Genomic DNA, 26,656 nt, shown 5'->3' with positions numbered 1-26,656 from the left:
CAATTAAAAATCTATACCAGATCAGTCGTTGCCCGAATCAAGAAAACTTTACATCGTTTGACAAGCTACGGCCGTCTAATGTCAAAAGAATGGTAGAGTAAAAGTTGGTAACCTGAATGAAAAATGCTCCTATGTAGAACAAAAAAGGCAAATGTGTCCTGGGCAGAGTAAGTGATGTAAATGAATGGAAACAGATTTTCGACTTACCTGGCAGCTTCAAAGATATTTAAATCAAAAATCTTCACATATTCGCGCTTTTGTACGAGTTGACACTACTTCCCCAGTGCAGTGCGTTCTCTTAGACCAATCCCCTCTTATATGTATGGTGAGAGGCGTAAGAAAAAGTGAATACAAACGTATGCGCTTCTATAGAGTGGGATGAATCTACTAGAAAACTCGAATATGTCAAGATGTTTCGATTTAAATGTCTTTGAAGCTGCCAGATAAGTCGTAAAGCTAGTTTCCTTTTTTCACATCCTTAATTCAGCCCATGATATATTCGGCTCTTTTATGCTACGATATGAGCTTTTTTTTTCATTCTGATAGATGTATGTTCGAAAACGCTTCATTTGCTTGCTAACGACTCTGAAATGTGGAGGACGACATAGGTAATTTGGAATGCACAAGCTAGACGAGAAGTAAAGGAGACGTAAATAGCAGTGGCTCTGAGACTGTTGACGCGCTAGCACCTCCGTAGATGAACAAAGCAACACAGACAAGCAACTGAGGGTAAACTTTGTGTGCTCTGAGGTCGGAGCGCTCGCCGTTTGTACTGCTGCACTGGTTACATGACACACATAGCACTCGATAGTCTTATGCAAGACAGCAGTAGAGCACAGTACTCTCTTGCGTTCCGCAGTTTAGTGCTGTAAGTAGTTTTCATTCGTGCTGCTGTCGTAAAACTGGAATGAACTACGGTGTACGTGTACACAACTGCAGATGACACCGACGTGCTTCTCGTGTACGGGGAAGCCAAAAGGAGCACAAGAGAGTTCGGCCGGCTCCATGAAAAACTGTACCCCAGCAGGCGTCACCCAGCGCAATCCATGTTTGCAAGACTGGAGAGGTGTTTCCGTGAAAGGGACAGTTTACGTCCTGACGGTCACCACCCCGGACGCCTCCGGACACGCCGCACACTAGAGTTTGAAGAAGCTATACTTCAACATTTAGCAGGGGAACCTTCTAGAGCGCCCGAGCTGCAGCAATATTCCATGAACGCTTTCGTACCTACAAACTCCAGGAGGTTCACGTGATGACTCAGGATGAATTTCCTGGTCGTGTCAACCTTTTCCGATGGTCGCTCGAACAAAGCAGGCAGGGTCCTCACTTCTTACAATTTATCTCGTTTTCTGATGAGTGCTCCTTTACCAGGAAAGGCATGTTCAACACCAGGAACAGCCACGTTTCGAGGGCAGAAAATCCTCACGGGCTGCAACGTTGCTTCGCTGTCAACGTGTGCACAGATCTCACCGATGACCGTGTCATAGGACCGTACTTCATGCCCTAGCGTGAAGCGAAACTGATAGTAATTTAAGTTAAAACTTTCTTGTTCTCTCTCATGTTCTGTAAACCGTTAGCACAGGAAACTCGTCCAAATGGATTTGGTCTACTGAAATTTTCTATAGGTGCTGCAAAAGTAACAGCATTATCGCACTTTAACTCTATGGATCTACAAATGTTTGCTTGAGTAATTCCTGCGTGGATAGCGATTAGACAATTCAGATGTTTGCTTATCTCTGGTATGCTCTTGCATCAGTCTTCGAACGTAAGGTACTTCTAAATGTTCAGATGTTCAAATTTGTGTGAATTCCTAAATGACCAAATTTCTGAGGTCATCGGTCCCTAGCCTTACACTACTCAAACTAACTTATGCTGAGAACAACACACACACCCATGCCCGAGGGAGGACTCGAACCTCCGGCGGGAGGGGCCGCGCAATCCGTGACATGGGGTACTTCTTGAAGTGTTTGCAGAAGAGCCAACACTGTGTTGCTAGAGGAGGCCGAAATGCACGCGTTTAATTACACGCTGACTGGCGTGAGGTCTGGAACAGTTAAGGGAATTAATAGTAGCAAATAAAGTACGTAGTTGATATAATACTTAACTTTAATCAACAATTGTAGAACATCTCTCGTTACGGTACATGCTTCACAATATTAATTATCAAATGCTATGGCGCCTTGCTAGGTCGTAGCAAATGACGTAGCTGAAGGCTATGCTAACTATCGTCTCGGCAAATGAGAGCGTAGTTGTCAGTGATCCATCTCTGGCTAAGTCGGCTGTACAACTGGGGCGAGTGCTAGTACGTCTCTCTAGACCTGCCGTGCGGTGGCGCTCGGTCTGCTATCACTGACAGTGGCGACACGCGGGTGCGACATATACTAATGGACCGCGGCCGATTTAAAGGCTATCACCTAGCAAGTGTGGTGTCTGGCGGTGACACCACACTTCTAAATGCAGAAACCTGTGTATATAGGGTGTAAAAGAAATACATGTATAAAATTTTAGAGTGTTTCGATGATACGGACAGAAAAACTTCTGTATACAATAAAAATGTCACAGGCTCACCATTTTCACGAGTGGGGTCCATGAAGGTTTTATGCTAATGACGTTCAGACACGGTCTTCAAACTGCAGTGTGATGAATAATGGTTTAGAGACGTTGCTGAAAAAATAGTCCGTTTACGTTAATCCACGACGGCCATCTACGTAGTGAGTTCTGTTGATGGATGAGGCTTGGCTTCCTTTCCAATCGCCGCGAACAGTTTCCTGTTGAACAAAACTAGGTAATTAATAGTTTGTAGTGGAGCTGTTCACTTCAATATTTGAGTAGATGTTTCTGTAGACTCCGGCTGGTCCTGGAACCCGTGTGAGATTTAGCAACGTCGTTTGCATTTTAGTACAAGTAGAGATGAGATTAGTATACCATTCGTCTTTGTAGCGGTACGCAAACTGAGTGAAAGTAACATTACTTGCTTTCCATTTGCGAAGGGACGTTTGGAGAAGGAATTCAGAATTTCAGATTTAATCTGCCACTGATAGTCTTCATACATTAAGAAAATACCTTTGGGTTATGGGAAACAATGTTTTGTAACGGTCGTTACTGACGGTTTTTTGCGTTACCTGGGCCCTGAAGTGTTTTGGTTAACATTTACTCATCCGTAGTTTTATATTTTGCTTTGTAGTTTAAAGCAGGCGCTGTTTCTATAGGTGTTTTCCACTTTTATTTGCGTACGAGGATGTTTTACTACCATTTTAAACTTTTTTTCGTGGGGGCACTTCTTTCCAAGGGGTTGACCACCTGTTTGCTAGTACTTGAGTCCTTCTGCATTTTCGACAATTTCGCCTTAATCTCAGTTACTGAAGATTTAGATTTGTCTGCTTGTTTTTGTAGTCCTTTGCAGCTGGTAACTGAACGTAACATAATGTGTATGCGATAATACTGACAGAGATCAAATCATATTTCGGCAACAAATTTGGTATATTTCCGCGAATATTCAATAAATTTTTGTTAGACGTCCTAGAATTTTAACTGAATGAATATCCCAATGAAGGTCCGAAACATGAAGCATCGTTTCAATGGTCGAGTTCAGTTCACATAACCTCTTTTGCCTGTGGCGCCACAGTTTTACATAAACATAAACAGAAAAAAATATTCAGTGTCAATTACATCTGAAGTTATGTATGCACCTTCACCTTCAAGACTCCGAAGAGCAATTCCGTACTCGTCCTTCAGTCTTGAAGATGTGTCATACTGAAGCTCTTATATGCCATCACTTGTTTGAATAACGCTAATAAAATGGATTAGGGAATCATACACGAAAAGCAAATAAAAACTACAACTGCTCGATATTAATAAAGAAACCGAAAAAAAGGCTGTGCAATTCATATAGCAACCTCAACTAGAGATGCCACTTGAGTGTTCTCACGGATGTTAAGAATCGAAGCTTTACTTGCTACAGAGTGAGCCGCTGTGATATGGTGTAAAGGAGGGGAAAAATTTGTGTATGGGTATTGGCCAATATTCTCTTCGGAAGAATATTTTTAATCGGGGAGTGCAAGTGAATAGCATAAATCGAAGGCTGTTATGCGCACAGTCATTGGCTAAAGGTTTATTTTTGGAATACCGCGGAAGCTTAACTAAGGCTCACAATGCAAAGGAAATACTCAGTAGAGTAACTTTCAAGATTTTAAACATGGCTGCAACAGCAACTGTTGAAATTCTTCACGATAAAGGATGACAGCCAAAAACAGTTGCAGGATAAAAATTTATTAAAATTCTTGACCAAGGTTTCGGTACATATAAATATACCTTCATCAGAAGTAAAAAATCCTGAACGGGAAGACACTTTCATTAGAAAAGCCTTAGCATCGGAAGTGAGAAACACAAAAGCTTAAGTAATAGTGAAATTACCAGAGTAATACAGGCATAAATCTTTAGTTACTTACTAAAATTACATCATGCAATGGAGATTAATAAAACAATTGTGCCAAAGGCGTCGTCAATAATTAAGACATCTTCTCCATTTGTACAACATGACTATAGGCACAGGGTCAAAGCGAACAGGTTAGCACCATTACTTAGCCTATGAACTATCGAGACAAGAGTGTGAAAGCACTAGGGCAGATGGTTTCGCCGAGAGAGAAAGTAAATATTTCTTTTCACTATGGGACTTAACATCTGAGGTCATCAGTCCCCTAGAACTTAGAACTACTTAAACCTAACTAACCTAAGGACATCACACACATCCATGTCCGAGGCAGGATTCGAACCTGCGACCGTAGCAGTCGCGCGGTTCCGGACTGAGCGCCTAGAACCGCTAGACCACCGCGGCCGGCCAGTAAGTTAATTAACGATGAGGAAGAAAGATAAGGGAGTAACATACCTTCGACAATGAGGTCATTACAAAGGGTTCACAAGTTTGTCATTATAAAATATATCTCCGTCAAGTATAAAATAGTTTGCAAATCAGCGACTGACATTTTACGAAGCTCCATGTTGCGTTATGTCCAATTAGTCGCATGATCGATATGTTCGTCACGTCTTATTAATACTCTCAACAGGTAAGCAACAAACAATGCAGCATATCTTCATACCAAGTCGTCGAGCTTGAAGAGGTGAGACGATGACGTTAAAGGTATCGGAAGGCAAGTTCCGAGGGCTGGTGAGTGTTCCAGTCTCACAACCGAACGCGTCAGTGAAACAGCGCTCTCACAGTTATCACAGTTTGTTGACGTAATTGTCACAATGAGTACTGTCCCCTCCAGCGCACAGGACACTGGCCAGGTTGTTCGCTCAGGCATCAGCGGTGAACGCTAGACGCTGCGCTCCGGTAGCTGACGTAGCTTGAGGCAGGTCAGGCATACTGCCTGACCGCGATGCAGCGCGGGGTGCAGAGGCGTAAGTCAGCGAAGCGCCCGCGGACGCGCCTCTATGGATGCAATGTGTCTCACTGCTCTCGAAAGTGGACACTCGCTTAGACCTGTACCCACATCATCTTCTGGATGGTGGCTGTCGTGAAGGCGGAAGTCCAGGGCAACCTCAGCATAGGCAGCGTACAGCCAGGTGGCGGTACATATAAAAACCTGGGAGGTGTCTCTCAGGTGCCCACACAAGAGTCAAGAGGTGGTAGGCTTTATAAAAATGGAAACAGGGATAATGCCATCGGTGTTCGCTAAAGTTATCGAGATGGTTGTATATACAAGGTTACTGGAGCATTTAAGTTCACATAATTTGCTGTCAAATGTTCAGTTTGGTTTTAGAAATGGTTTAACAACTGAAAATTCTATATTCTCTTTTTCTGTGAGGTTTTGGACGGATTAAATAAAAGGTTGCCAACGCTAGGTGTTTTATTTGATTTAACGAAGGCCGTTGACTGTGTTGACCACAAAATATTGCTGCAGAAGTTGGACCATTATGGAGTAAGGGGAGTAGCTTACAATTGGTTTGCCTCTTACTTTAAGAACAGAAAGCAGAAGGTAATTCTCCGCAATATTGAGAGTGGTAGTGATGTTCAGTCCCAATGGGGCACTGTTAAGTGGGGCGTTCCCCAAGGGTCGGTGCTAGGGCCACTGCTTTTTCTTGTTTATATAAATGATATGCCTTCTAGTATTACAGGTGATTCAAAAGTATTTCTGTTTGCTGATGACACCAGCTTGGTAGTGAAGGATCTTGTGTGTAATATTGAAACAGTATCAAATAATGTAGTTCATGAAATAAGTTCGTGGCTTGTGGAAAATAATTTGATGCTAAATCACATTAAGACTCAGTTTTTACAGTTTCTAACTCACAATTCAACAAGAACCGATATTTTGATCAGACAGAATGGGCATATTATAAGCGAGACGGAACAGTTCAAGTTCCTAGGCGTTCGGATAGATAGTAAGCTGTTGTGGAAAGCCCATGTTCAGGATCTTGTTCAGAAACTAAATGCTGCCTTATTTACCATTAGAACAGTATCTGAAATAAATGACAGTTCAACACGAAAAGTAGTCCGCATATTTTCATACGCTTATGTCGAGTGGTATTATTTTTTGGGGTAATTCTTCTGATTTAAAAACGGTATTTTTGGCTCAAAAAAGGGCTGTTCGAGCTATATGTGGAGTAAGTTCGTGAACCTCATGTCGACCCCTATTCAATAGTCTGAGAATTCTGACATTGCCCTCACAGTATATATTTTCAATAATGTCGTCTGTTCTTAGCAATATTAGCCTATTCCCAAGAGTTAGCAGCTTTCATTCAGTTAATACTAGGCAGAAATCAAATCTGCATATGGAATGCACTTCCTTGACTCTTGTGCTGAAAGGAGTGTAGTGTTCTGCTGCATCCATTTTCAATAAGCTACCACAAGAACTCAAAAATCTTAAGCAGTAGCCCAAACACTTTTAAGTCCAAACTGAAGAGTTTCCTCATGGCTCACTCCTTCTATCCTGTCGAGGAGCTCCTGGAAGAGCTGAAAAATTAAGCAAATTCCAGTGTTACATTGTTGATTTTCTTCATTTAAACTTACGACTTGTCGCCTGAATATGTTTCTTGTATTTCACTTTATCTGTTTCTACTATCGTGTTATAATTTCATGTATTGACTCGTTCCATGACCATGGAGACTTCACCTTCATTTGGTCCCACGGAACAATAAATACGAGGGCTATCCACAAAGTACATTACATTTTGGAATTAAAAATAAATAAAGTATCGGAAATTTTTTTATTATATACAGATGAAAGCCACGATTCAATACTACTTTTCTACATAGTTGCCATTTAAATTAAGGCACTTATCGTAGCGATGGACGAGCTTGGAAATTCCTTCGTCGTAAAATTCGGCCGCCTCCGCCTTGAACCACGTGGTTACCTCTTCTTGAAGCTGTGCGTCGTCAGCAAAACGCTGCATAGCCAACCACTTCTTCATTGCTGGGGATAAGTGGAAGTCGCTCGGGACTGTACGGCGGATGAGGAAACAACACTCACTTAAAAGATTCGAGAACTTCACGAGTGGCATTTGCCGTGTGGGCCCGGGCGTTGTCGTGAATCAGCAAGATCTTTAAGGCCAACTTTCCCCTGCGCTTGTTTTGTATTGCTCTTCTGAGGTTGTGCAGAGTTTGGCAATACGTTTGAGAGTTTATTGTTGTGCCTCTTTCCAGGAAATCCACAAGAATCGTATTTCTACCGGGTTACTGATTAACCACGTGGTTGAAGGCGCAGGCGGCCAAATTTTACGACGAAGGAATTTCGAAGCTCGCCCATCGCAACGTTAAGTGCCTTAATATAAATGGCAACTATGTAGAAAAGTAAAATATAAATGTGGCTTTCATCTGTATATAATAAAAAAATTTTCAATACTTTATTTATTTTTAATTCCAAAACGTAATGTACTTTGTGGATAGCCCTCGTAAATAAATAAATACATAGAATCAGTCGGTATGGTCCTTCACCTGAGGAAAGCCCAGTATCTCCTATCACTCACGACCCTGATACACCGATATCGGCGGAATGGAGCGATGAATGTCAACCACAGCCGGCAGGCTGCAGTCTTTGTAGCTGAAGTCCCCAAACAGGCACCAAGCAGCACATCACGGTTCACCATCAAAGTTAACCTGTAACTAGCGAGACTATCATCCCTTTGGAATGGCCAGACGCTAAACACGAGATGTCCGAAACAATGTTATTTAAAGCCAGACATCACGTCATCGTAGCAGCTTAGGCCACCATTTGCCCTCGTTTAACCAGAGGTGTCAGCAGTCCTGCCTACACCGCGTTGCCTCAATTACAGTCGGTTTTCCCTGTCTCTGCATTTCTCAGTATTAGCACGCCTTGGAGCGGTAGAGCTCGAATGTTGCATGTAATTACTCGGTATTGTAGAGTTAGTGGAGCGACGTTATAGATGCTGTGATATAGCATCGTTTATGTTCCACGCTATGGACCTGCTCGATGTGTTGAAATGGATTACATTAATGTCAACTACGTACTCAATTTTATTTTCAGTGACGAACCAAATATTACCGTTGACCCACCCAGACGCGTACAGGGCTTCACGTGATTTGAGTAAAGTACCCTATAGAAACCGTGGATTTGCAATATTGGCACTCTTCGCGTGCTCTAGATTATACTTGTGACACATGGTCCAAGGCGTACTTGGTTCCTTTACAGTTTGTGTCTAGCAATAACTTCAAATACTTTTAGTGCACATAAGAACAGGGTTACTGTTCAACAACTTTGTCTAGAACAGTTACTTAGCTCATTGAGGTTTCATTTTTATGAGATGCATTTAGCTTTATTAAAGAATCGGATGCATGGTATTTACTCTTTGGAATATATTCCTTGTTTGTAAAAGTTACCAAATGAGAATCATGTCGACATATGGAATGCAGGATGTTTACACGGATGAGCGGAACATACACTGAGCCGACAAAAGTCATCGGATACCTCCTAACATCGTGTCGGAGCTCCTTTCGACCTGCGTAGTGGATCAACTCGACGTGGCGTGAACTCCACAAGTCTTTGGAGGTTACCTGCCATAGTGCCCATATAGCCGTCCATAATTGCGAAAGTGGTTTTGGCACGAACTGACCTCTCAGTTATGCCCCATAAGCGTTCGATGCTATTCATGTCGGGCGATCTGCACAGCCAAACCATTCGCTCGGTTGTCCAGGATGTTCTTCAAACTAATCACGAACAATTGCCGGCCGGTGACGTGGCGGTCATCCATAAAAATTCCATCGTTGTTTGGAAACAAGAAGTCCATGAATGGCTGCAAATGGTCTCCGCGTAACCGAACATAACCATTTCCAGTCACTTATTGGATCAGTTAGACCAAGAGGAGGAGGAGAAGGAGGAGGAAATTAAAGTTTTGCGTCCCGTCGACAACGAGATCGTTAGAGACGGAGCACAAGCTCTAATTAGGGAAGCATGGGGAAGAAAATCGGCCGTGCCCTTTCAAAGGAACCATCCCGGTATTTGCCTGAAGTGATCTAGGGAAATCACGGAAAACCTAAATCAGGATGGCCGGACGCGGGATTGAACCGTCGTCCTCCCGAATGCAAGTCCGGTATGTTAACCACTGCACCACCTCGCTCGGTCACTTGGACCAGGGGACACATCCTATTCCATGTAAACACAGCCCACACCGTTATAGAGCCACAACCAACTTGCACGGAGCCTTCTTGACAACTGAGATCCATAGCTTCGCAGTGTCTATGCCATACTCGAACCCTACCATCAGCTCTTACCAGTTGATATCGGGACTCATCTGACTGGGCCACGGTTTTCCAGTCTTCTAGGGCCCAGCCGATATTGTCCCACCGCACGAGAGACGCTACAGGCGATGTCGGTCTGTCACCAAAAGCACTCTGCCATACCCCATTAAAACCAGATTTCACCACGCTGTTCGAATGAATACGTTCGTCGTACATTCCACATTGATTTCTGCGGTTATTACTTGTCTGTTAGCACTGACAACTGTACGTAAGCGCCGCTGCTCCCGGTCGTTAAGTGAAGGCCATCGGCCACTGCGTTATCCGTGGTGAGAGGTAATGCCTGGAATTTGTATTCTCTGCCCTCTCTTGACGCTATAGATCTCAGACTATTGAATTCCCTGACGAATTCCGAACTGGAGTGTCACATGCGTCTACCTCCAACTGCCATTCCAGAATAACGTCCTCAGAAACCTTCTCACATGAATGACCTGAGCACAAATGGCAGCTCGGCCAATGCACTGCCCGTTTATACTTTTGTGTACGGCGTACTACCGCCATCCGTGTACGCACATATCGCTCTCCCATAACTTGCGTGTCCTCAGTGTATACTGGAATTGGATCAAGTACTTAAACCAGATTTTTGACAGCAAGACGTGGCGTTGACGGGAGGCTACCGTTCTCATGTGAATTCTCCAACGCGCATGCATCATCCCTCACAAAAAAAAGATAACAACAACCCATACATGGAGGTCGTAACTCAGAGCTTGTCAGCAGATGCAGATAATAAAGACAGTTGTGAAACACGATCGTTTAAATTGATGGCTCATCGCGCGCGACCACTGGCGACCATATCAACATTGTGCCCTGCTGCTCTTTATTGTTCCACCGGGTCGCGTGCGGAACATACACAGATGAAGCATTTGCACGTTTTCTGAACCATCGCGATATATCCCGATCAGATATTCACGTGTACTTCCGTAAAACGTTATTGATAGAGCGATTACTTAGGTATATGAAATTTCACAATGAACGCCATCATTGAAAATAAAGAAAATTGATCCCTATTTCAGATTTCGGCTCAAAATACCATAGCTTTAGACAAAAAAAACATGGTAGTTTCCTGTGATGCCTAGCTACAGATAGCCTTTACCAGTTAGTGCGCCGGTGACATCGGACGATACAATGAATTTTGAGACGAAATCGGTAGTAGGGGTCAATTTTCTTTATTTTGAATGGCAAAGGTCTGTGCGAAATTACGATGTCTTTAAGGTGTAACGGGCCAAGTGACTTAACGACGTACTTTATTTTATTTTCAGTGACGAACGAAATGTTACCGTTGACCGACCCAGACGTGTACAGGGCACCACATGATTTGAATAAAGTACCCTATAGAAACCGTGGATTTTCAGACATGCATTCGTTACATGTCATTTGTTTCTCATATTCTCAAGACTCATTTCCTGCAGTTTCTTCTCACAGTCCAAATCGGCCCTCGTATGAGATTCTTCCTGAAGTAATAAACTTTCTGTTATGTATGTAGCGGAACTATAGGCCTCATAGAAAAAGGGTGTCTCGGCTGAGTCACGCAATTTGACTCAAAGGGGAGGCCGCCAATTGTGAAATTCAGATTCGATTCATACTGCGCATAATAAAAGCTCATGGCCAGAGGTGTAATGTCGCAATGCACCAAGACGCACTTCTCAGCCGTTGTCGAGAAAATCGACAGTTAAAAGAAACCGTTGCGGTGAAATACTCTCCACGATTAATAGTTTTCTACGGCGTCGTGGCGCAGCGGTAAGCGCTCGGGTTTGTAATCCGAAGGTCGCCGGATCGAATCTCGCGCCATGCAACTCTTTTTTTTAGTATTTGTTTTTTGAAATCCAAATATATATATATATATATATATATATATATATATATATATATATATATATAATTCCCGGCAATCAGTTGCAACAATTATCCATATAATAAGTTGTTGAAAGTCGTTTGTCGTGGAAAAACTGGCGACTTCGAACATCATTATGTTTTCCGCAAACAAAGTTGTATTTCACAAATGTTATTAATTGTCTTCGTAATGTTAACCACGTATAGTTAACGGAAGACGTAGAGACGATATTCCGAAACGAATACGCATAGCGTAAGTCAAACGTTCGAATTAGAATAGAGACCCCACGAACACAAATTTGCTGTGGCAGGTATGAAATATAAACTCCGTTACCCGCTCGTTACACTTGAACAACAGATGTTGAATGGGCCGAAACGAGCCGCCGCATAACAGCGTAGTTGCCTGCTAACTTCGAAAGAAGGTAGACGCGGTCCCTAGCGCAACTTATAACATCGTCGAAAATCAGTGCGGACGGGAGAGCTTTGGTACACCCTGTTAAAAAAACGGAAAAATGGCGGCGGTACAATTGGAGAGCGATCCGCCTTCACCAACATGCATAAGCAATTCATTAATAGTATATATATATATATTTGAATTACAAAAAACTAATAATAAAAAAATTGTAAGTGCGAGACTCGATCCGGCGACCTTCGGATTACGAAGCCGAGCGCTTACCGCTGCGCCACGACGCTGTAGAGAATTATTAATCGTAGAAAGTATTTCACCGCAACGGTTTCTTTTAACTGTCGATTTTCTCGACAACGGCTGGGAAGTGCATCTTGGTGCTTTGCCACATTACACCTCTGGCCATGAGCTTTTCTTATGCGCAGTATGAATCTAATCTGAATTTCACAATTGGCGGCCTCCCCTTGTTAGTATGACCACGAGGTGTGGCCACTAATTGCACGCGTTGATCACGTAGGCTCACGTGAGGTTCAATGAACTATACTTGACGGGATGTATCTGGAACGTCTTAGGTGATTAGAAAGTTAGTAGACAGGAATACAATCAGATACTTAGCTACACTTCAGGATCAGCGGTGAACGTCGATCTTGACTTTGTGCAGTAATATTTACAAGTGCAGTTATAGAATTAACTGCGAATACTTCTTTGCAGTTCTGATTGCTTCACACTTATAGATCAATTGTCAATGCATGAGCTGTATGAGGCGCCTGGCTATGTCGTAGCTATTGACTTACCTGAAGGCCAAGCTAACTAGCGTCTCTGCAAAAAGAGATCTCTGAAGCTATAACAAGTGAACCATTCCTATTAAAGTCGGCTCTAGAACTGGGCAGTGCGCTAGCTTGTAAGACCAGCCGAGCGGCGGCACTCGGTCTGCTAGCGTCGACAGTGGCGACTCGCGGATCCTATGTGTACTGACGGACTGCGGCCGATTTGAAGCCTGCAGCCTAGCCAGTGTGGTGTCTTGCGGTGACAGCACACTTTCAGTGACAGTACACAAGGATATTCAAATGTACTTCCATAGTTGCGCCAGATTACCGCGAGAAAGCTGCAACAAACGGAGAAAACAGACACATATGATTGAATAGAGCAGCACGCGCAATTTTTAACTCACATTACAAGTGCTCAGTATGGGCAGCATTTGTGACGCGGCAAACGTGGATATGTGAATGCGTTTCACTGAAGTTGCTGTCCCGAATTGTCTGGGAGGGCGCTGCTGCAGCCCACTTTGGAAATCTGCTTTTTGGATTGCCTGTCTGCAGGCTTGAACTAGTTCCATGCGACAGCGGAGCGGACGATTTGTGCACACGTCGTGACACTCCTGTCTGCTAGTGCGACTTCGCCACGGCACATATTACGAATCCAAACTTGGACAGATTCTCTGTCGACCGATACGTGGCATTTATTCTGTACGTCTAGTAGTTTTCGTACAGGCGTCTTCTGAATCGCTGCGATACTTGCGGAAAATCCTTTACAATATGCAATGATTTTATAGGTTAAAGCTGATTTTTTATTTATCCCTTTCACTACCAATTTTACTTCAAACACATTAATGTATGGTTATTTTACTTAATGTCTTACTCGGAAGTAACAATATGAAAGGATTGTTTCCCAACGTTTCGTTCTCCATGGGGGTTGGGGAGGCGGGGGTGTTTACAGTGGCAGGATGTAAAGTACCTCTAGAGTTTCAGAGGACGACTGCACAAAACCCACAAGGCATACTGAAAACAGACACACATCAGTGGGCAAAGCAGCTCTGCAAGTTTTTAACTCACACTGCAGGTGCTCAATATGCTTTTTGTGGGAGTTGGGAAACGTCACGATGTGTCCGTAAAGGCACAAAGGCAGCCCGCTTTGCGAATCTGTTAATTGGGTTGCCTAACAGCAAGGTGCGACCTAATTCGACTTGACAATACGGTGGCGAGTATTGGCAATGGAACTTGAGGACACCACAACCTACAGGTGCAATATGTAGTTATAAGAGTTCTGCTAGCATTTAGTAGGCTTCCCTCCATCAACATCTACATCTACATGGTTGCTCTGCAGTTCACACTTAAGTGCCTGGCAGAGGGTTCATCGAACCATTTTCATACTACTTCTCTACCATTCCACTCTCGAATGGCGCGTGCTAAAAAGGAACACCTAAATATTTCCGTTCGAGCTCTGATATCTCTTATTTTATTACGGTAATCATTTCTCCCTACGTAGGTTGTTGTCAACGAAGTATTTACGCATTCGGAAGAGAAAGTTGGTGACTGAAATTTCTTAAATAGATCTCGCCGCAAAGAAAACCGCTTTTGTTTCAGTGACTACCACCCCAACTCGTGTGTCATATCAGTGACACTCTAACCCCTATAGCGTGATAGCACGAAACGGGCTGCCGTTCCTTCCATTTTTTCGATGTCCTCCGTCAATCCTATCTCCTAAGGATCCCATACCGCGCAGCAATATCCCAGCAGAGGACGGACAAGTGTAATGTAAGCTGTATATTTAGTGAGTTTGTCGCATCTTATAAGTGTTCTGCCAACAAAGGGCAGTCTTTGTTTCCCCTTCTCCACAATATTATCTATGTGGTCTTTCCAATTTAAGTTGCTCGTAATTCTAAGTCCTAGGTATTTAGTCGAATTGACAGCCCTTAGAGTTGTGCGATTTATCGTATATCCAAAATTTATCGGATTTCTTTAAGTGCCCATGTGGATGATCCCGCACTTTTCTTTGTTTAGTGCCAACTGCCACTTTTGGCACCATACAGAAATTCTCTCTAGAACATTTTGTAATTGGAATTGATCGTCTGATGTTGTTACTAGAAGGTAAATTACAGCGTCATCTGCAAGCAATCTATGGAGGCTGCTCAGATTATCACCTAGATCATTTATGTAAATCAGGAACAGCAGAGGGCCTCCGCCTTTAGCAGTGGGACACTGATACATAGCAGTGAAATGCAACAAATTCGAATTGGTTCTCCGATAACCCCGTTGGTAGTCAGATGGTTCAAAATGACTCTGTGCACTACGGGACTTAACTACTCAGGTCATCAGTCCCCTAGAACTTAACACTACTTAAACCTAACTAACCTAAGGACATCACACACATCCATGCCCGAGGCAGGATTCGAATCTGCGACCGTAGTGGTCGCGCGGTTCCAGACTGTAGCGCCTAGAACCGCTCGGCCACTCGAGCCGGCGAACATAACCTGGGACCACTGTTCCAATGACCATGTACTGTGTTCGTGACACCAGGCTTTTCGGGCTCTCCTGTGACCGAAGGTCAGTGGAATGTACCTTGCAGGTCTCCGGGCGATAAACCATGCCTGTTCAGTCGTCTGTAGACTGTGTGTCTGGAGACAACTGTTCCAGAGGCTGCGGTAAGGTCCCGAACAAGGCTACCTGCAGTAAACCGTGGAAGTCTGCGGGTACTGATGGTGAGATATCGGTCTTCTTGTGGTGTTCTGCACTGTGGACTATAGCGCATCGACACGTTTCTTGTCTGTTGGAATCATTGCCATAATCTTGAAATCACACTTTGTGGCACACGAAGGGCCTGTGCTATGACCTGCTGTGTTTGACAAGCCTCCACTCGCTCTAGTATTCTACCCCTCGTAACGTCATCAATATGTCTTCTTTGAGCCATTTTCAGCACACAGTCACCATTAGCACGTGTGAAAGTGTCTGCACATTTACTCGCTGCACCGTACTCTGACATGCACCAACACCCCTGCTATGTTGACTGCTGCCAGCGCCACCGTGCGACGACTGCAGGTCAAATGCACCGCATGGTCATACCCCAAGGTGATTTAAATCCGCAAACCGCCCACCACACCGTTGTTTCACCATGGATCGGCGTTATCCTTAATTTATGAGCACAAGTGTAGTATTAAAAGTTATCTCATTGCATGAAGTGATCGTTAAAAGGGTTAAGATGCACAGCGTAGAAGAGTGTGTGAGGTAAGCAAAGCTGTAGTTCACGTTTATTATTGCCTGAGTGTGGTGTGCGTGCTGTAAGACCTTCGTTACACACACCATCAGATTATTAGACTTGTCGCTCTAACGAAGTAGGTGAGTGTCAGCAATATGTCTCGTGGTCTTATCGTGGCGTGTTTATCTTCTGCCGTTAGGTCAGACGATAGAAATACCACTTGTACGCTTAGAGTAGCAGATTGACAGTGACGAACTTTAAACAGAAATTGATTAATTTTCACACACATTTATTAAAATACACTCCTGGAAATGGAAAAAAGAACACATTGACACCGGTGTGTCAGACCCACCATACTTGCTCCGGACACTGTGAGAGGGCTGTACAAGCAATGATCACACGCACGGCACAGCGGACACACCAGGAACCGCGGTGTTGGCAGTCGAATGGCGCTAGCTGCGCAGCATTTGTGCACCGCCGCCGTCAGTGTCAGCCAGTTTGCCGTGGCATACAGAGCTCCATCGCAGTCTTTAACACTGGTAGCATGCCGCGACAGCGTGGACCTGAACCGTATGTGCAGTTGACGGACTTTGAGCGAGAGCGTATAGTGGGCATGCGGGAGGCCGGGTGGACGTACCGCCGAATTGCTCAACACGTGGGGCGAGAGGTCTCCACAGTACATCGATGTTGTCGCCAGTGGTCGGCGGAAGGTGCACGTGCCCGTCGACCTGGGACCGGACCGCAGCGACGCACGGATGCACGCCAAGACCGTAGGATCCTACGCAGTGCCGTAGGGGACCGCACCGCCACTTCCCAGCAAATTAGGGACACTGTTGCTCCTGGGGTATCGGCGAGGACCATTCGCAACCGTCTCCATGAAGCTGGGCTACGGTCCTGCACACCGTTAGGCCGTCTTCCGCTCACGCCCCAACATCGCGCAGCTCGCCTCCAGTGGTGTCGCGACAGGCGTGAATGGAGGGACGAATGGAGACGTGTCGTCTTCAGCGATGAGAGTCGCTTCTGCCTTGGTGCCAATGATGGTCGTATGCGTGTTTGGCGCCGTGCAGGTGAGCGCCACAATCAGGACTGCATACGACCGAGGCACACAGGGCCAACACCCGGCATCATGGTGTGGGGAGCGATCTCCTACACTGACCGTACACCACTGGTGATCGTCGAGGGGACACTGAATAGTGCACGGTACATCCAAACCGTCATCGAACCCATCGTTCTACCATTCCTAGACCGGCAATGGAACTTGCTGTTCCAACAGGACAATGCACGTCCGCATGTATCCCGTGCCACCCAACGTGCTCTAGAAGGTGTAAGTCAACTACCCTGGCCAGCAAGATCTCCGGATCTGTCCCCCATTGAGCATGTTTGGGACTGGATGAAGCGTCGTCTCACGCGGTCTGCACGTCCAGCACGAACGCTGGTCCAACTGAGGCGCCAGGTGGAAATGGCATGGCACGCCGTTCCACAGGACTACATCCAGCATCTCTACGATCGTCTCCATGGGAGAATAGCAGCCTGCATTGCTGAGAAAGGTGGATATACACTGTACTAGTGCCGACATTGTGCATGCTCTGTTGCCTGTGTCTATGTGCCTGTGGTTCTGTCAGTGTGATCATGTGATGTATCTGACCCCAGGAATGTGTCAATAAAGTTTCCCCTTTCTGGGACAATGAATTCACGGTGTTCTTATTTCAATTTCCAGGAGTGTAATAACGATCATAAACCTTACTTAACTTGATTCTGGATGCTATTTACAATTGACAATCTGAAGTTCCTTTAGTCTTGGTACGTTAATCTTATTCTCACATATCTCTGATACTTGACAAAGTGTCTATTCATTTATCTTCATGGCTACGTACAGGAATATGATAATCTTATTAGGCGCAGACTGAAACTTGACTATAGACTGGTACAGACAAATGCAGACTAATGCAGACTGGTGCAGACCATCTCGTAGTGCGGAGACGGACGAGCGCTGCGCCTGCGCTGTTGTGCTTAGCGGGGCGCGCTCTAGTGGGAAAGTTGTGTACGCGCTGACTACGCGGAACTATGTACACGACACTGAGATAAATAAGCAAATGGAGAATCGAAAATTGGCATCACACAGCGGTTACGGCACCGAGTTTTCTGCCGTTGCGCGGTCTGACGAGGCAGGCAGGCAGTAACACACGCACAGTGCTGAGCGTTGGTAACCATGGTAACGCGGCAGGCGGCGACGATGTGATGTGGCGCGGGCGCTGGCTGCTGGTGGCGGCGGCCGCCGTCGCGCTGCTCCCGCTGGCCGCCCCCGCCGCCCCCAGTGCCGCCCCCAGCGCCGCCCCCGACCGCCGGCGGCTGGTGCAGCTGGCGCTGATCGCGCCCGACGACCCGGAGCACGAGCAGTCTCTGCGCGCCGTGCTGCCCAGCGTGCAGCTGGCGGTGGGCGACGTGGAGCGCCGCTTCGGCTGGCGCGTGCTGCTGCGCTACAACGACTCTCGCTGCTCCAGCACCAACGGCCCGCTCTCCGCCTTCGAGTTCTACACCAAGAAGCAAGCAGGTGCGAGCGCACGGTATCCCGCCAGCTGCCGCGCGCGACTGCCCGCACGCTACTGGCGCCGCGCTGCAGCCGCCGCATGCTTATACTCGCTTTAATTCTCACCCGCCGTGTCTTCAGAACGCAGCCTGCGGTACAAACCGTCAGCTTCGATCACTGGCGATGTCTACATGGCTATGTGACGTCATACCTGCCCGTAACAAACGTTCACTCGGAACATTACTAACAAGGGATCCTCCCCAGCGCACCCCCCCCCTCAGATTTAGTTATAAGTTGGCACATTGGATAGGCCTTGAAAAACTGAACACAGATCAGTCGAGAAAACAGGAAGAAGTTGTGTGGAACTATGAAAAAATAAGCAAAATATACAAACTGAGTAGTCCATGCGCAAGATATGCAACATCAAGGATAGTATGAGCTAAGGAGCACCGTGGTCCCACGGTTAGCGTGAGCAGCTGCGGAACGAGAGGTCCATGGTTCAAGTCTTCCCTCGAGTGAGAAGTTTATTTTCTTTATTTTCGCAAAGTTATGGTCTGTCCGTTCGTTCATTGACGTCTCTGTTAACTGTAATAAGTTTAGTGTCTGTGTTTTGCGACCGCACCGCAAAACCGTGCGATTAGTAGACGAAAGGAGGTGCCTCTCCAATGAGAACATCTCATGTATTTAATGCACTCTCGTCGAAAGTAGCGAACAGTCAACTATCAGTCAGGGAGCCTCGTTAGCAGGAATATTCTCTCTTCCGTGCGCTGTAGTCGACTGACGTCGTGTGTTTCGATGTTTGTTTAGGTGTAGCGTCCCCATACTACGGCGCAGTTCAAAAATGGTTCAAATGGCTCTGAGCACTATGGGACTTAACATCTATGGTAATCAGTCCCCTAGAACTTAGAACTACTTAAACCTAACCAACCTAAGGACATCACACAACACCCAGCCATCACGAGGCAGAGAAAATCACTGACCCCGCGGGGAATCGAACCCGGGAACTAGGGTGTGGGAAGCGAGAACGCTACCGCACGACCACGAGATGCGGGCACGGCGCAGTAACCTCGCATCGGACGGACAGATAATAATTGAAAATAAAAAATTAAACTTTTCGCTCGAGGGAAGACTTGAATCAAGGACCTCTCGTTTCGCAGCTGCTCACGCTAACCACGGGACCACGGCGCTCCTGAACGCCCAGGTTCCCTGATGTTGCCTATCTTGTGCATGGACTACTCAGTGTGTATATTTTGCTTATTTTTTTCATAGTTCCACACAACTTCTTCCTGTTTTCTCGATTGATCTGTGTTCAGTTTTTCAAGGCCTATCCACTGTGCCAACTTATAACTAAATCTGAGGGGGGTGCGATGGGGAGGTTCCCTTGTAAGTCCGGTATTACACTAACCTAACCTAACCCTCTCCTGTAGCAAGGAATCTGAGTATCACAGTGAGCCTGTCTTCTGCAGATGTAGCAGTTGTTAAGTGAATATTGTGCTTTGTGATATGAGGATACACTTCACTGAGCACATACAGAAATGTATGCTCATCCATTCTTAAGTAATTGATGTACGACTTGACGTCCTCCATTATAAGCTCACGTAAAAAGTTTTGTAGAATGCTTTTATCGTGTCGTCGTAAAACCCACGGCTTCAACCAGGTGTGTTTCCTTTTTTGTCCCCTGCTTCTCTTCCGCAAGAGCACACAGTCCAATTGTGGTACATGCAACTGCTGCGGGTAATTACAAGTTGTTGTCAGCCATCTTGAACTTTGACGAATAATTTCATGACAATGTAATACCCCTTCTAGCGCTACGTCAAAGATCTTTGTCAAATATATTTGACGGAATATTTGATCACATCTTTGATCAAATATTTGACAAAGAAATTTGATACTGTAATACCGGCCTAATGACAAACTCCTAATGACCGAGAGGGTTCCGTATTAGCTAGTAAGTTATTGGCATGAATAAAGACGAAACTACGATACTAGCCGTCGGCTTTGAACGTGCGATACACGCGTAAACAACAATCACACATCGTAGGCGATATTTCAGGATTGGCCAACCTTTTGGCCCGCATGGGCCGTATTGGTAGAAGAAGATTATTTTTGACCCGCTCATAACGTACTTGGCACTAAGAACAACCAGAGAGAAAGAAAGAAACAAAGGGTTGAACCAATGATAGAATAGTATCGTGTGGCTGTAGTTTCCGAGTGAAAATATTCAGTTATCATAACTTTAAGTACATGGAATTTTAGAGATTATTCTTATTTTTAACGATCGTGTGACGAACTCTCACTTCTTGGGCCGCATTGAGACTCGTTTCGTGCACACATGTGGCGTGTGGGCGGCGGGCTGGAAACCCCTGCGACGTTTTGAAACACAAAAGTCACAGACAATTTTGATTACGAAAATTCACAACACAAGGACAAAATAGTTCCATTTGGAACTATTATGATGAATCAAACGTAAGTAAGAGAAATATTTCTCGTTCTCGGAAATAAAACGAAACGAGTATCGTACAAACAAGCTCTACAGTTGCAACGGGCATAACAAAACAAAATACCGACTAAAAAATTATTTTTCGTAAATAAATCGTGGCTGGTATCGGAAAATACACTATACTTTTCCAGCTCAAACGGAGATTGCAATACACATTTTCAGAAGTAAATCTTTATCGCTTTTACAGAAAGAAATTCATCCGAAAAGAAACGAATGAAGTGCCGTAAAAAAATACTGTACAACTGTAATGGTGACTAGCATGCACGATGCAAAATAAAAATAAAACTAGCGTCGAAAAATACGAGTTAGCTAGGTAGCTCAAGTGGAGACTTCGATTTGCGATTACAAATATAGAGGCTGATTCAGCTGCCTCTACCCATGGGTTGTATGCAACCCACAATGCCTTCAAGCAACACTTACAAGATTTTCATATTCTCTCACTCACTATGTGATATTTATTAGTATGGAAATGAAGTCCCTTGCTTCTTGACAGAGCGTGGGGGAACGATGCGGGAGACCCACACCACCGTACTAGGCAAGGTCCTAATGGAGGTGGTATGTCGTTGCCTTCCTCCGGCCGTAATGGGGATGAATGATGATGATGAAGACGACACAACACCACCCAGTCATTTCGAGGCAGGTAAAAATCCCTGACCCCGCCGGGAATCGAACCCGGAACCCCGTGCTTGGGAAGCGAGAACGAGACCACGAGCCGCGGACCTATTTATTAGTACGACAGAAAGAAAGGAACAGGTCCTTTGAGTAGGAAATATTATGCGTTTAAATTTTATACTGGGATACATTTTCACTAGAGGCCATAAGTTTCAAATTATTCAATGGAAAAGTACAAAACTGACATTAAAACACGTTTATCTTAAATAATTCGAAAAAAGTGGCCTCCACCGAAAACGAATTCTTGTGTAAAACTTAACTACATTAAATTTCGTACAAAAATTTCCCGTTTATTTTTTTTATAGGACCAGTAGTCTGCGCATAGCAAGTCAGAGAATAAGAAAATCTTCCGGATGGTATTTCAAGACATTGCGGGCTGCATAAAATCCAGGATAGTAGTGCACGGAAACGATTGTTACAGAGGAAGAAGTTTAACTATTTGTAAAAATGAAAGCGAATACAGTACAGGAAAATTTTCCTGCTGCTGCACTGAGGATCACAATACACAACATGAACTAAAACGAAGTTTGCTGTAAACAAATCTAATCAAGTATCGAAAAATGCTGTTCATGTTTACATCTCAAGTGAGGTTGCGAGACACAGTTACTAATATATGTGCATATCATGAGCAAATCGAAGTGGATATCACAAAAATATAACGTGATTTATCTGAAGGAAAACAGACCGAGTATCGTAAGAAAAAGCATTACAACTGTGGTGGTCCTACGACAAATTGCTATAATTAAAATCACGATGAACTGCGCGCATTACTATAAACATAATTTACCTCGAAAGTAAAGAAAATATAACGACAAAAACCTATGCTAAAATGCAAATCAAAATGGACACCAATGTCAGAGCAGTGATTACCATTAAATCATTGATCAAAGCCGGCGGTTAGTATTGCAATGATTTCCCATGACTCCGCAAAGATATGCCCACCCCAAACCTTATTAATGTCAGTGTGCTAATGGTCGAGACAGGGCGCTTAATAGCTTAATAGTTGATAGGACACTGTCATAATATACATTAGAGAAGGGTTGAAACACCCGTCCGCCAATGTGATATAAGTTAACCACAATTTCATTAAATGATTTGAAGCTAATACTGGAATGAATTCGAACACGTATCCACACCCTACTACCCAATTCTTGTCTAATATGATTCTATGGGGTCTAAAGATGTCGTTATCGGTGAGTCTTGAACGTCGTATGCTCTCTTATTCTTTCATATGTTTCCGAGTAAACGTCCGCCGGAAATCAGAAGGCAACGAATTGTTTTAAATAACGCTAAGGTAACAAATGTTAGAACCGAAAATTTTAAAGTAATTAAAGTAAGATGCTGAGAATCGCAAAACAAAGTCACGCCAATAGTGGGAAGTTTGGAAATACACTACTGACCATTAGAATTGCTACACCAAGAAGAAATGTAGGTAATTAACGGGTTATCATTGGACAAATATATTATACTAGACCTGATAGGTGATTACATTTTCACGCAATTTGGGTGCATAGATCCTGAGAAATCAGTACCCAGAACAACCAACTCTGGCCGTAATAACGGCCTTGATACGCCTGGGCATTGAGTCAAACAGAGCTTGGATGTCGTGTACAGGTACAGCTGCCCATGCAGCTTCAACGCGATACCACAGTTCATCAAGAGGAGTGACTGGCGTGTGGTGACGAGCCAGTTGCTCGGCCACCATTGACCAGACGTTTTCAATTGGTGAGAGATCTGGTGAATGTGCTGGCCAGGGCAGCAGTCGAACATTTTCTGTATCCAGAAAGGCCCGTACAGGACCTGCAACAAGCGGTCGTGCATTATCCTGCTGAAATGTAAGGTTTCGCAGGGATCGAATAAAGGGTAGAGCCACGGGTCATAACACATCTGAAATGTAATGTCACTGTTCAAAGTGCCATCAGTGCGAACAAGAGGTGACCGAGATATGTAACCAATGGCACCCCATACCATCACGCCGGGTGATGCGACAGTATGCCGATGACGAATACACGCTTCCAATGTGCATTCACCGCGATGTCGCCAAACACGGATGCGACCATCATGATGCTGTAAACAGAACTTGGATTCATCCGAAAAAAAAAATGTTTTGCTATTCGTGCACCCAGATTCGTCGTTGAGTACACCATCGCAGGCGCTCCTATCTGTGATGCAACGTCAAGGGTAACCGCAGCCATGGTCTCCGAGCTGATAGTCCATGCTGCTGCAAACGTCATCGAACTGTTCGTGCAGATGGTTTTTGTCTTGCAAACGTCCCCATCTGTTGACTCAGGGATCGAGACGTGGCTGCACGATCCGTTACAGCCATGCGGATAAGATGCCTGCTAGTGATACGAGGCCGTTGGTATACAGCACGGCGTTCCGTATTACCCTCCTGAACGCAACGATTCCATATTCTGCTAACAGTCATTGGATCTCGACCAGCGCGAGCAGCAATGCAGCGATACGATAAACCGCAGTCGCGAAAGGCTACAATCCGACCTTTATCAAAGTCGGAAACGTGATGGTACGGTTTTCTCCTCCTTACACGAGGCATCGCAACAACGTTTCACCAGGCAGCGCAGGTCAACTGCTGTTTGTGTATGAGAAATCGGTTGGAAACTTTCCTCATGTCAGCACGTTGTAGGTGTCGCCACCGGCGCCAGCCATGTGTGAATGCTCTGAAAAGCTAATCATTTGCATATCACAGCATCTTATTCCTGTCGGTTAAATTTCGAGTCTGTAGCAGGTCATCTTCGTGGTGTAGCAATTTTAATGGCCAGTAGTGTAGAACTTGCAACGCGATGGCCTGAGTGGAATCGCAAATTTTAGTCGTGCAGCTGACACTAAGGTAAACACTCTGAATTATAAGACGATAATGGCTGCCGAACTGATATAAAGAACGCGAAGTTAATTACGAACTCTGTTGATATTTATATGATAATAGGCAGACTGAGTGAACCCTGTGTCTGTAGGATATAGGTGCGTTTCGGAACCATTTGACGAGCGATATCGTCAGTTCGACCACGAACCATCTTCTTTCGTGCCTCTCTTCTGGAGAATTCGCGTACTCCCAGAGTACATCAAGTGCTTTATCTGTTACGCTCCGAAGCACAATGCAATTCAGTCAAGCGCTGCACACATCACGTGACCACACTTCGCTCGGTCGACCTATAGCGCTGCGTTTTTGCGGCCTCAGCTTTGGCTAAATAACGCCGAGATGGCGACGGAGTTGTAAGATGAATATTACCTAGCGCCTCGCGTGCGAGATGAGAAACTAAGCTCACACGTAAATCTCAATTACTGCTCGCGCCCCCCGCGTGGCGTGGTCACCTCTCCCCTCCCCCATTGTTCCGATATGCTAAGCTTGCGGCGGCGATGGCGCAGCGCATGTAGCGGCGGCGGCGGAGTTGGAGCAGATTACGCGATAATCCTGCATGCGTGCAGTTTCTGTACTCCCTCTCGCTGGCGAACAATTTCGCCGTTTACGCTCTTTTACAATTCAGATTACACAGTAAGCGGGAGCGTGTCTCACGGTGCGCCTGCTTAGCTCTTAAGATTTATACAGTGTATGTGTACTTGTACTGCAGCGCTGCATGACTCTCGCTGCGATGATGAAGGAGGGACCTGGCAGGTCGCACTAGCCAGGGCAGCGCACCGCGACCGCCCCCACTCCTCCCCCCACGCCCGCCCCCACCGCCCCCACTGTGACTGAGGTACCGAGGGGGCGAGAGTTACAGCCAGACAGAGAGCCGCTGGCCACTCTCCAGGGGTGGCCGCAATTTATTTCCGCCCCAGCCAGCTCTGTGCGAGCGCGGTGCGCTGAATTCACAGTTGGGGCAGCACGGCTTCCAAAATGCGTCATGCGGTATTTTTTTGCCAGCCACAGTGCTGTGAACTCGGTGCAGTATTCGCACAGAGCCATTTCCTCTGAGTGCTTTGCGTAACCTTACTTTCAACGTCCACTTTTAATTTCTCGACAGGCAACAGTATTTAACTGCGTTTAGTCTTCCTCGAGCTACCGATAAACGTAATCCTTGCTACATGAAATACTTTAGCAGTGGAGGATCTGGGAGCGGCAAGGCGACAGGCCACAAAAAACATACCACTTTACAAAAACAAGACAAATTTGCTAAAGAAAAATTTTCCAAGGTGTAGTTAGAAACTTACTTTAACATACGAAATTAACACTCTCAAATAAATTCAAGGAATGGCCAATGAATAAATAATATACAGGGTGAGTCAGGAGAACAGACACATGCTTTTAACCGTGATAATAATAGTGATTCTCAACAAAAAGCTTCATATGAACATGTGCCCTATTTCGAATGGTTTATGACACCCAACACATTTAATATAATATTTGTACGTTTTTCTTTAATAACTGGAAAACCACATCCTTCAGCGGAATCGATTCACCGTAGAAAATTAAACTGCATTTCCTACAAAACATTCCAAGTTCATTTTTTCTCGATGACTAATATTTTGGCCGGCCGCTGCGGCCGAGCGGTTCTAGGCGCTTCAGTGTGGAACTGCGCGACCGTTACGGTCGCAGGTTCGAATCCTGCCTCGGGCATGGATGTGTGTTGCATTCTTAGGTTAGTTAGCTGAAGTGAAGCCCAGGTTAACTCAGTTCTAAAGGACTGATGATGGTTCAAATGGCTCTGAGCACTATGAGACTTAACTTCTAAGGTCATCAGTCCCCTAGGACTTAGAACTACTTAAACCTAACCAACCTAAGGACATCACACACATCCATGCCCGAGGCCCGGGGCTGATGACCTCAGATGTTAAGTCCCATAGTGCTCAGAGCCATTTGAACCATTTTGATTTGAATTAATATTTTGCGCGTAGACGGCGGGAAAATGTTGAAATTCTCTGTAGCTTGGGTAGGTTTTGCTGGCCAGTATGAGATGGTTTCCCGACTTGGAAGACCACAAGTGTCCTGTATCAAATTCTTCGCCTCAACGGCCTCTGTACTACTTTGGCACCTTATAAAGAA

At 45.1% G+C, this 26,656-nt stretch overlaps 1 protein-coding gene across 2 annotated transcripts in view; it reads left to right on the top strand.

Annotated features, from left to right (window-relative positions):
• Window positions 1–18,350: 18,350 nt before the first annotated feature.
• The window catches only part of LOC124612952 (atrial natriuretic peptide receptor 1-like), a 1,199,832-nt gene continuing 1,191,526 nt past the window's right edge, over window positions 18,351–26,656 (top strand). For both annotated transcript variants that reach the window (XM_047141468.1, XM_047141467.1), the window contains exon 1: window positions 18,351–18,509. The gene's annotated coding sequence lies outside the window, so the exon portion shown is untranslated. The remainder of the gene's footprint in view (window positions 18,510–26,656) is intronic.

This window comes from Schistocerca americana, chromosome 4 (assembly GCF_021461395.2).
Source record: "Schistocerca americana isolate TAMUIC-IGC-003095 chromosome 4, iqSchAmer2.1, whole genome shotgun sequence".
Classification (NCBI taxonomy): domain Eukaryota; kingdom Metazoa; phylum Arthropoda; class Insecta; order Orthoptera; family Acrididae; genus Schistocerca; species Schistocerca americana.
The sequence above is the reverse complement of the archived record's forward strand: the minus strand, read 5'-3'. Positions and strand labels throughout refer to the sequence as shown.